The sequence below is a fragment of the Emydura macquarii genome, unplaced genomic scaffold, assembly GCF_026122565.2.
Source record: "Emydura macquarii macquarii isolate MOO-44397 ecotype Brisbane River unplaced genomic scaffold, CSIRO-AGI_Emac_v2 contig_1397, whole genome shotgun sequence".
Lineage (NCBI taxonomy): Eukaryota > Metazoa > Chordata > Testudines > Chelidae > Emydura > Emydura macquarii.
In genome coordinates, this window is record NW_027131534.1 from 15,000 (window position 1) to 25,201 (window position 10,202).

At 43.7% G+C, this 10,202-nt stretch overlaps 1 pseudogene; it reads left to right on the forward strand.

Annotated features, from left to right (window-relative positions):
* The first annotated feature begins 6,792 nt into the window (after nt 1-6,792).
* On the forward strand, nt 6,793-8,100 carry LOC137156274 (uncharacterized; annotated as a pseudogene).
* Nucleotides 8,101-10,202: the final 2,102 nt, after the last annotated feature.

The window sequence follows — 10,202 nt, forward strand, 5'->3', positions numbered from 1 at the left end:
ATGAGGCTTTCTTTACTCAACTGGGGAAAGTTTCCAGTTCACAGGGCCTGATTCTCATGGGAGACTTCAATCACCCTGATATCTGCTGGAAGAGCAATACAGCAGAGCACAAACAATCCAGGAAGTTTTTGGAGAGTGTCGCAGACAATTTCCTGGTGCAAGTGCTGGAGCAACCAACTAGGGGCCGTGCTTCTCTTGACCTGCTGCTCACAAACAGGGAAGATTTGGTAGGGGAAGTAGAAGTGGGTGGCAACCTAGGCAGCAGTGACCATGAGATGGTCGAGTTCAGGATCCTGATGAAAGGAAGAAAGGGGAACAGCAGGATACGGACCATGGACTTCAGAAAAGCGGACTTTGATTCCCTCAGGGAACTGATGGGCAGGATTCCCTGGGAGGCTAATATGAGGGGAAAGGAACCCAAGAGAGCTGGCTGTATTTTAAGGAGACCTTATTGAGGGCACAAGAGCAAACCATCCCGATGTGCAGAAAGAATAGCAAATATGGTAGGCGTCCAGCTTGGCTTAACAAAGAAGTCTTTGGCGAACTTAAACGCAAAAAAGAAGCTTACAAGAAGTGGAAGCTTGGTCAGATGACTAGGGAGGATTATATAAACACTGCTCGAACGTGCAGGAATGAAATGAGGAAGGCCAAAGCACAATTGGAGTTGCAGCTAGCAAGGGACGTGAAGGGGAACAAAAAGGGTTTCTACAGGCATGTTGTCAACAAGAGGAAGATTCGGGAAAGTGTAGGCCCCTTAAAGAAAGAGGGAGGCGACCTAGTGACGGAGGATGTGGAGAAAGCTGAGGTACTCAATGCCTTTTTTGCTTCTGTCTTCACAGACAAGATCAGCTCCCAGACTGCTGTACTGGGTGGCACAGAATGGGAAGGAGGCGAACATCCCGCAGTGCTGAAGGAACAGGTTCAAGACTATTTAGAAGGATTGGACATTCACAAGTCCATGGGGCCGGATGCAATGCACCCGAGGGTGCTGAGGGAGTTGGCTGAGGTGATTTCAGAGCCATTGGCTATTATCTTTGAAAGCTCGTGGCAACAGGGGGAGGTCCCTGAGGACTGGAAAAAAGCAAATATAGTGCCCATCTTCAAAAAAGGGAGGAAAGAGGATCCGGGGAACTACAGACCGGTCAGCCTCACCTCAATCCCTGGAAAGATCATGGAGCAGGTCCTTAAGGAATCCATTTTAAGGCACTTGGAAGAGAGGAAGGTGATCAGGAACAGTCAACACGGATTCACCAAGGGAAAGTCATGCCTGACCAACCTGATTGCTTTCTATGATGAGGTGACTGGCTCTGTGGATGTAGGGAAGGCGGTGGATGTGATATACCTTGACTTTAGCAAAGCTTTTGATACGGTTTCTCACAGTATTCTTATCAGCAAGTTAAAGAAGTATGGGTTGGATGAAAGGACTATAAAATGGATAGTGAACTGGCTAGAGCATAGGGCTCAACGAGTAGTGATCAATGGCTCCATGTCTAGCTGGCAACCGGTCACAAGCGGAGTTCCCCAGGGGTCGGTCCTGGGACCGGTTTTGTTCAACATCTTTATTAATGATCTGGAGGATGGGGTAGATTGCACCCTCAGCAAGTTTGCGGACGACACTAAGCTGGGGGGAGTGGTAGATACCCTGCAAGGTAGGGATAGGATACAGAGTGACCTAAACAAACTGGAGGATTGGGCCAAAAGAAATCTAATGAGGTTCAACAAAGAAAAGTGCAGAGTCCTCCACTTAGGAAGAAAGAATCCCATGCACAGCTATAGACTGGGGACCGACAAGCTGGGCAGCAGCTCTGCAGAAAAGGACCTGGGGGTAACGGTGGATAAAAAGCTGGATATGAGTCAGCAGTGTGACCTGGTTGTCAAGAAGGCCAATGGCATATTGGGCTGCATTAGGAGGGGCATTACTAGCAGGTCACGGGAAGTGATTATTCCCCTCTATTCGGCATTGGTGAGGCCGCATTTAGAATATTGTGTCCAGTTTTGGGCCCCCCAATACAAAAAGGATGTGGACAAGTTGGAGAGAGTCCAGCGGAGGGCAACAAAAATGATTAGGGGGCTGGAGCACAGGACTTATGAGGAGAGGTTGAGGGAACTGGGCTTGTTTAGTCTGCAAAAGAGAAGAGTGAGGGGGGATTTGATAGCGGCCTTTAACTACCTGAAAGGGGGTTCTAGGGAGGATGGGGCTAGGCTGTTCTCGGTGGTCGCAGATGACAGAACAAGGAGCAACGGTCTCAAGTTGCAGGGAGGGAGGTCTAGGTTGGACATTAGGAAAAAGTTTTTTACTAGGAGGGTGGTGAAGCACTGGAATGGGTTACCTAGGGAGGTGGTGGAATCTCCATCCTTAGAGGTTTTTAAGCTGCGGCTTGACAAAGCCCTGGTTGGGATGATATAGCAGAGGTTAGTCCTGCTTTGAGCAGGGGGTTGGACTAGATGACCTCCTGAGGTCCCTTCCAACTCTAATATTCTATGATTCTAAAGAAAGAGCAGTCACAGGCTGGAAACCGATGAGCTTTGACCCAAAGAAGATGCACGTGATTTTGGCCAACTAGAAAGGCTACTCCATCAAGACTGTAGGAGATGTCGCAGAAGATTAGTGTCATAGGAGACGTTGTTAGTAGTAAAGAACTAGAATCAGATTGCTGGTGCGCCAGTCCAGCTGTTCCCTTACAGCTATTGAAAGCTATACAAGGCAGTTTGTAACCAGCCGTCTTTGGATGCAACACTGCATTTCATTGGAACAACCAATTATGAGGCTTGTAACTTTTTCACTTTCATCTTTACTCATTACACTTAGTTATTTCTGCAAGAGGATAAGAGATAAAATTCAAGGACCACACATGTTCACTAGTTCCCTAGTTTAGCACAGAATTGGTCATAGGGTAAAATGGCAGTTAGAAACAAGTACTTTGGTGCTTGGAAAAGCAGCCTTCCTGTTATATCTGTGTCATTTTGCTCTTTAATTTTGGTAGTGGTTGAAGAAGTAATTGAAAGTGAATTTAAATGTCCTCAAAGGAAGGATTTGAAAATTCTCTACGGCTTGTCATTTTTCATTTTTCCAGCCCTTATTTTGCTTGTCCTGAGCTTGATACTTCAGCAGGATTTCATTGAATGGGCTCGCTGTTCAAAAACAGACAATCGTGACGGCTGTTCAAAAACAGACAATCGTGACCACCGCTGTGAAATAGTGGGTAAGGGTGTTGGATCTTCTGTTTTATGGTGTGTGATTCTCCTCATTGATGGCAGATACAGTGATTGCATACATTCGGCATTCAAGGGAAACAGCACAGAACCCACAGTAGAAACAACACCAACAAAGCCACCCAGTGATGCTTATATAATATCACAGGTAAGAGCCTATCTGAGGTAGGGGACATAACTATTTCAGGCATTTTACTTTCCTCCGTATTTTATTTGCAAAAACCCTGGAAAATATATAGTTAGAGAAATAGTTTTATGTTGTTGAATAATTTATAAAGCAGTAGTTTTTAACGGTATTTGATTATTTGTTTTTAATTGTATTGTATGTGTTTTTATTTTTTAAAATGGATAGATCAATGTAAGTTAGTAAGCTCATCCTTCATGAAACTTAAAGTTGGACATTGAAGATCTATCACATTCAAGAGTTACTACAATACTTCCATTGGCATTTTTCACTCAGCTCGTAAAATGAGTTCTATAAATAACTTTGAATAAAAGTTAGGGAAAAATACTAGCTGGTGGATATGAAACAGTTAAATTCAAATATCAAAGAGTTCTTTGGTTCAAAGTCGGAGTCTCCTTTAAAATGTTAGCATTTCACAACAGCTACTGTAGACAGCAATACCTGAGTCTTATTTATTTCTTCAAATTTCTAAAAAAATAAAAACAGTCCCATCTTTGATTGCAGGTGCTCAAGCAATAAATAAAAATTCACAAAATTAGATCCAAATACTAGAACTAATGTCCAAAATCTTGCAAATAACCAGCATTCCCTTATTTTCAATACTGTATAACATACTTTTCTAGCCTAGGGATTAATGTAATCAGAATAACCTGAACATAAAATAATGTCAGTCTCACCAAATTTAAGAAATTCTTCAATAGTTTTATTTTTTATTATTTGTCTGAATTTAACAATGAACATTTTCAATATAATAAACAGAAAATTAATAATTCTACCCGTGTTATGGTTCCTTCTGGGGACATTCAAGTCTCAGGACGTTCCAGAGGCCTGGGAGAAAAGGCCAAGTTGTGCCAATATTTCAAAAGGATGACTCGGGTAAATGCAGGCCGGGTAACTGGACATTGATCCTGGGCAAAATAATGCAACAGCTGATACAAGATTCACTGACTAAAGAATTAAAGGATGATAACATAATACATACCAATCAACATGGTTTCATGGACAGTAGGTCTTATTAGACAGAGTTGATACTGGTTTTTGATGAGATCACAAGTTTGGTCGACAAAGGTAGCTGCGTTGACATATGTTTAGACTTCTGTAAGGCATTAAATTTGGTGTCATGTTACATTCTGATAAAAATAACACATTAGAAAAGCAATGGACCCCACTTTAAATGGATTTAAAACTGGCTAACTGATAGATCTCAAAAAGAAATTGTAAATGGGGACTCTTCATCTAGTGGAAATGTTTCTAGTGGGGGTCCCTCAGGGATCTGTTTTCAACTCAATACTATTTAATATCTTTATCAATGATCTGGTAGAAAATATAAAATCATTGCTGATAAAGTTTGCAGATGACATAAGGCTTGGTAGTGTAGTAAATAATGATAATAACAGAATTTTAACGGCTTTGCCAAATCCAAACTCCAAAACATTTGAGTTTTGTCCATCAGTCTTAGTAACACTGAAAGATTCCCCCATTACCTGTCCCCACATCTGGTTGAAGGGAGTATTTTTGTCCTGTAAATAGATCTGTGTAGCTACATCTATATCAAAGGACATATCTATTTTGGTGGGATGCAAAAGATGCATAAAGAAAAATTCCCCTGAAGATAACTATCTTTGATTTCCTCCCCCCCAGGTTTTTGGACTAATTGCCCTTCTTGTTATCATCCTTCTCTGCTGCCTATGCACACTTTACCCTTTTTGGTTCTGCCGTGCTAATAAAAAAGACCGCGAGGAAATAGAGAGCCAGCGCATACTAGAGGAAGAAACTCAAATCTGTATTTCAAAAGAGGAAAAGTATGTGCAGGAAATAGTGAAGAATATCCTGGTATCTAAATTTCAGGATCGCCTGAAAAACGTTTCAAATAACTTAAGTATAAAAGGCATATTTGAAGAAGTAAAGAAGTTTCTTAACCCACCAGCAACACCTCAAACTCCTGGAATGGAAATGGAACCCTTGAATTGAAAATCAAGCTCATATAGCCAATACCAATATAATCTTTGTGGAAATGGCTGCAGCCCCATATCTGTATGGTGACTTTCTTCAATACAACCAGGAACCTGCCCGCCTCCTCCCCCAGCACTTTTTTAAAGAGTAACAAAAATAGAATTTAACAAAAAAAAATCACACTTTATTATGTACTGTTCATATTAGCAGATAGAAAAACAGTTGTATGGCTAAGTGTTCCACACAATATCTCCCAAAGATCAGTAAGGTATCTTAAAAAATGTATGCAAAATGTAATATTGTTTGCAGTGTTTTTGTGTTTGTATTGGTCCCAGGATATTAGAAAGACAAGGGAGGTGTAGGTAATGTCTTTTATTGGACCAGCTTCTGTTGGTGAGAGAGACAAGCTTCCGGGCTTACACAGAGCTCTTCTTCAAGTTACGCATTTTATCTTTCTGTAGAATCTAATGGTCAGATTGCTGATTTTTCCTAAATATTTCCAGTAATCTGGTGAGCAGGGCATATTCTGTATATTGAAAAGCAGTTCCCTTGTACATTGAAATCATAGCCAAATATCCCTGGTGCTGAGGATTTTTAATCTGTGTCACATTTTCTGTTTCAGAGCTGTCCTTTTCTCAAGACAGTTTCAGGTGATGTTGTGGAATGTTTCATTTGGCTTGGTCAGGTTTAAGGACCCTTTTTTGGTTTCTCTGTCATTCTTGGTTTATCATGGACGTGCTGGTAGTGACAACTGTTAAAGTGTATGCTTAGGACTGGAATAAAATCCTACTGTTCAGTCGCTCAGATAGTCGGTTAGTTTTTCTTAATATGCTCACTGAATTTTCTTTGTAATTATCATTCTTTATTTTTACGTATGGAATCTTAAAATACAATTATTTTGAAATACACAATTTGTTTCACTTTTTTTTTTAACCAGAATGATAGCATTGTTCCTTTTGACCAAAGGAGTTATTCAAACTTTGGGATCTTGCAGGTTGTTCCAGCTGGGAGGAGAAACTGACAGTAGGGTCAGGTATCTTTGGTGCAACCCTGTGTATTTACAAAGAATTGACAAAGTTCAGTTTCCTTGAGAACCCGAGGAACAAATAAAAGGAAAGAGTGTTCTTAAAGATCAAATAGGGTGGTTCGCTGTACTCAACTGATACAGCCGTGCTGAGGGTGCCCAAGCCACAGGGTGTGCTTGCTACCAGGTGAGAGGACCAGGAGAGAGGTGTGTTTAACTGGTAGGAGTGGGACTGGGTCAAACCCCTCCCCTTCCCTTCTCCCCCTTTCCCACCACTCTGCGATCCATGGTGCCAGAAGGCAACCAAACCAGGTTGGCTGGGGGTAGTGCCACTCAAAAACAAGGATAGAGAGTTGGCTGCAGACTACCAAGGACAATGGGTGGAGCAATGGCGTGAAGTTCGGAGAGAGAGAGACCGATGAGCTTTGACCCTAAAGAAGATGCACGTGATTTTGGCCAACTGGAAAGGCTACTGCTGCTCAGTCTGCAGGGCTTGGTTGATCACAGAAGGAGGTTCCTGGGTGCCAGCAGTGTCCATGAGGCCAAGGGATTCCAGAGATCTGGCAATTTCATATTTAGACACTATGGGAGTTTATTCCCACCCAATAATATGCATATCAATGGAGTGCCCGCACCCAGCGTAATTTTGGCAGACCTAGTCTATGCCCTACTGCCCTGGCTCATGAAGCCCCACCCTGATGTGAGAGCACATGGCAGAGGAAGGGTTAATCACAAATGGAGAATGTGCAGGACAGAGGTGGAAGGTGCAGGACTGAAGGCAACCTGTTCAGCTATGCAAGCTGTTCAGACGCCAGATGCCGGGTGCTCTGGCATGTCATAATTGAATGTCTTATTTGTATACGCAAATATGCTCCATCCAATTGATGGACTTTGCCCATGTGGTATCTGGAAGGTTCTTTATCTTTACATGCACTGAATAGTCAAAGTTTCCTTCTCCAGACCTCCTGAATAAATGGCCCATGACCCAGGGGCCAGGATTCCCCTCCCAGCTGTCTAGTGAGCGGCTGAGTGGGGGCCCTCAGCTCAGACCTGCGACACCAGTCGCACCAGCTTTAAGTGGGCATATTTCCATTAGAGTCAACAGAGCTGCATTTGGTTGCCTCAGTCCTAAAATATTTGCAAATGCAGTGCACGAACCCTTTCTAACCCCTCCCGTTAGTTTCCTGCCACCCCCGTGCTGTCCTCAAGTAGCTAGCACTGCACCGTGCTCATCTCAATCCCTCCCTTCCCACAGGAGTTACTGCGTGAGCGGCCACAGCCTTCAGCCTCCTTCCCCCGAATCCTGCCGGGATCCAAGGAGAGCTGTCTGTTCACGAAGGGAAGGTACAGCTTTCGTGGCAGTGTGGGGCTGCTGGTGTACAACTCGGACGCCTTCACCCTCGCTGTCATGTTCTCCAACCCCTTTGACTACAACTTCCACTGCATTGAGTTTGCCCTCGAGATCTCCCCAGGCAAAGATCACCTTGGCAAAATGGAGGAAATCTATGCAAGGATGTACCATTGTACGCCCACCGACGGCTGCACGATGTTCAAGAAAGCCAAGCTGGGTGAGTGCCAGGAAGCGCTCGTGGTCACTGCAGGGAATATCCGTGTCATGGCCACCATGTCGAATGCTGCTAAAGCCGTCATTAAAGTGCTCATGGAGGATAAATGGACTCCACCTCCTTACTCAAAGAACCCCGCTGACTGCACAACACACTCCTAGGGTAAGGGCTGAAGCTAGCACTGACATCCAGCCTAAGACATGAAATGATATTGTATGGGTCTCAACTACAGGAAAAAATAACCCCCTATTGCGTAGACAGATGCATAGTGCAGGATCTGCCTCGGGACAGACCTGGTCCTCACTTATCAGAGTGCTTGTAAAGTGCATGGACAACGCGATAGATTGCTTCATTCTAAAGCCAGAAGGGACCCTTGTGATCATCTAGGCTGACCTCCTGTATAACCCAGTCCAGAGAATTCTCACAAAATAATTCCGTTTAGACTGCAGCCTAACAAATAAAATAAATAAAGTCTGAAAGACAATGATCTTGTGACCCTTGCTTTGAATTGGCGCCATGTTGTTCACATTGTGTTAGCCGCTGGGGGGATAGTAAAATGGGCTTCAGGGAAATAACAGGTCTAAATAATGTCTGATTCTTCTCTCATTTACTGCCCTTTTAGAATGGTGTAAACTCACTGCAGTCAGTGGGTGACTCCAGATGTACCCCAAGGGAACTGAGATCTGAATATGGCCCAGGACAGAATCAATGACATTTTCATTCTAGGTTCCATTGATTTCAGACTAAGGAAAAATAACAAAGAATGAATATAAAGTTCTCATGTGAGAAAGGGATGTGAGAAAGCACGCAAGTGTGAATCCTCATCACAAGAAATTTGCAAACCGTGCACTTTATTGCTCCCAGCCTGCCCTTTGCTTGTTCCCAGCCTCAGATAATTTCCACTCCATTCCTCTTTGCGGTTCATTTTAAATGAGTCACTTCTGATTGCAGTCATTCTGCTCTGGCCCATTTGGTTTATACACTTAGAGTGAGACAAAGGTCCTCCCGGGTCTAGAGGAACTGGTTCTCCCTTGGTGTGATAGTGCAGGAAAGATTACGCCATGTGTGGTGTTGTGCAGTGTTAGGAGATCATGTGACGGAGGAGCCGGCTGTAACGATAAGGCTGGAGAAGATGGCTCTCTGGCTGTTGTGGGTTCCCTAGCACTGAATTCACCAAGGGGTGGATTCTCTGTACCTTGAAGTCTTTAAACCATGATTTGAGGACTTCAGTAACTCAGTCACAGGTTCGAAGTGTATTACAGGAGTGGGTAGGTGAGGTTCTGTAGCCTGCGTTGTGCAGGAGATCAGAAATAGAAAATCACATTGGTCCTTTCTGACCTTAAAGTCTATGAGTGTATGAGGGTGCTGTAAATTCACAGCCTCAGAGCTGCACTGACACTGGTTTTATTCTAATGTATACCCCAGACTTTGCCCTAAATAAAGGAGAACAGATAACAAGCGGTCCCTGCCCTATACAGCTGCTGGAGAATGCCCCCAGACACCAGCCTGTAGTCTGTGCTCGCTTCTTGCTTTACGTCCAGTGTAAGCTCTTTGTCCCTTTGTTCTCTGTTTGTCCTGCACCGAGCAGAGTAGGGCCCTGGCCTCTGGCTGCTTCCAAAACCGAAATAAATAAATAACTGCTTAGACAATCTTTGCATGCACTAACACCACTCCTATGTGCAAGGATGGCACACCCGCAGCCCCTGGGATAAAGACTATCCCTGTCTGGGTGCAGCCAGCCCCACAGCCTTTTCTGCAAGAATGCCAGGGCAGCAACCACAAACCCCTGGTCCCGTTTCACAAGGACGGAGGGTGCCTGGAACCAGCAGGTTCTAGACACTCTAGAGGGGGCCGTGCAAAGGTGAGATTCCACCGTGTCTGGGCTGGGGTGGCATGGGGAGAAAAAACCCTCCGCAGTGGTAAAGCCTCTTTGTGTGTGTATTATCTCTGCTTGTGCGTGAATGCCCACATATCAATGTAAGTTAATAAGCTCATCCTTCCTGAAACTTAAGTTTGGACATGGAAGATATATCATATTCTAGCATTCCTAGAATACTTCCATTGGCATTTTTCACTCAGCTCGTAAAATGAGTTCTATAAAACTTTGAATAAAATTTAGGGAAAAATGCTAGCTGGTGGATATGAAACAGTTAAATTCAAATATCAAAGAGTACATTGGTTCAAAGTCGGAGTCTCCTTTAAAATATTAGCGTTTCACAACAGTTATGGTGGACAACGATACCTGAGTCTTATTTATTTCTTC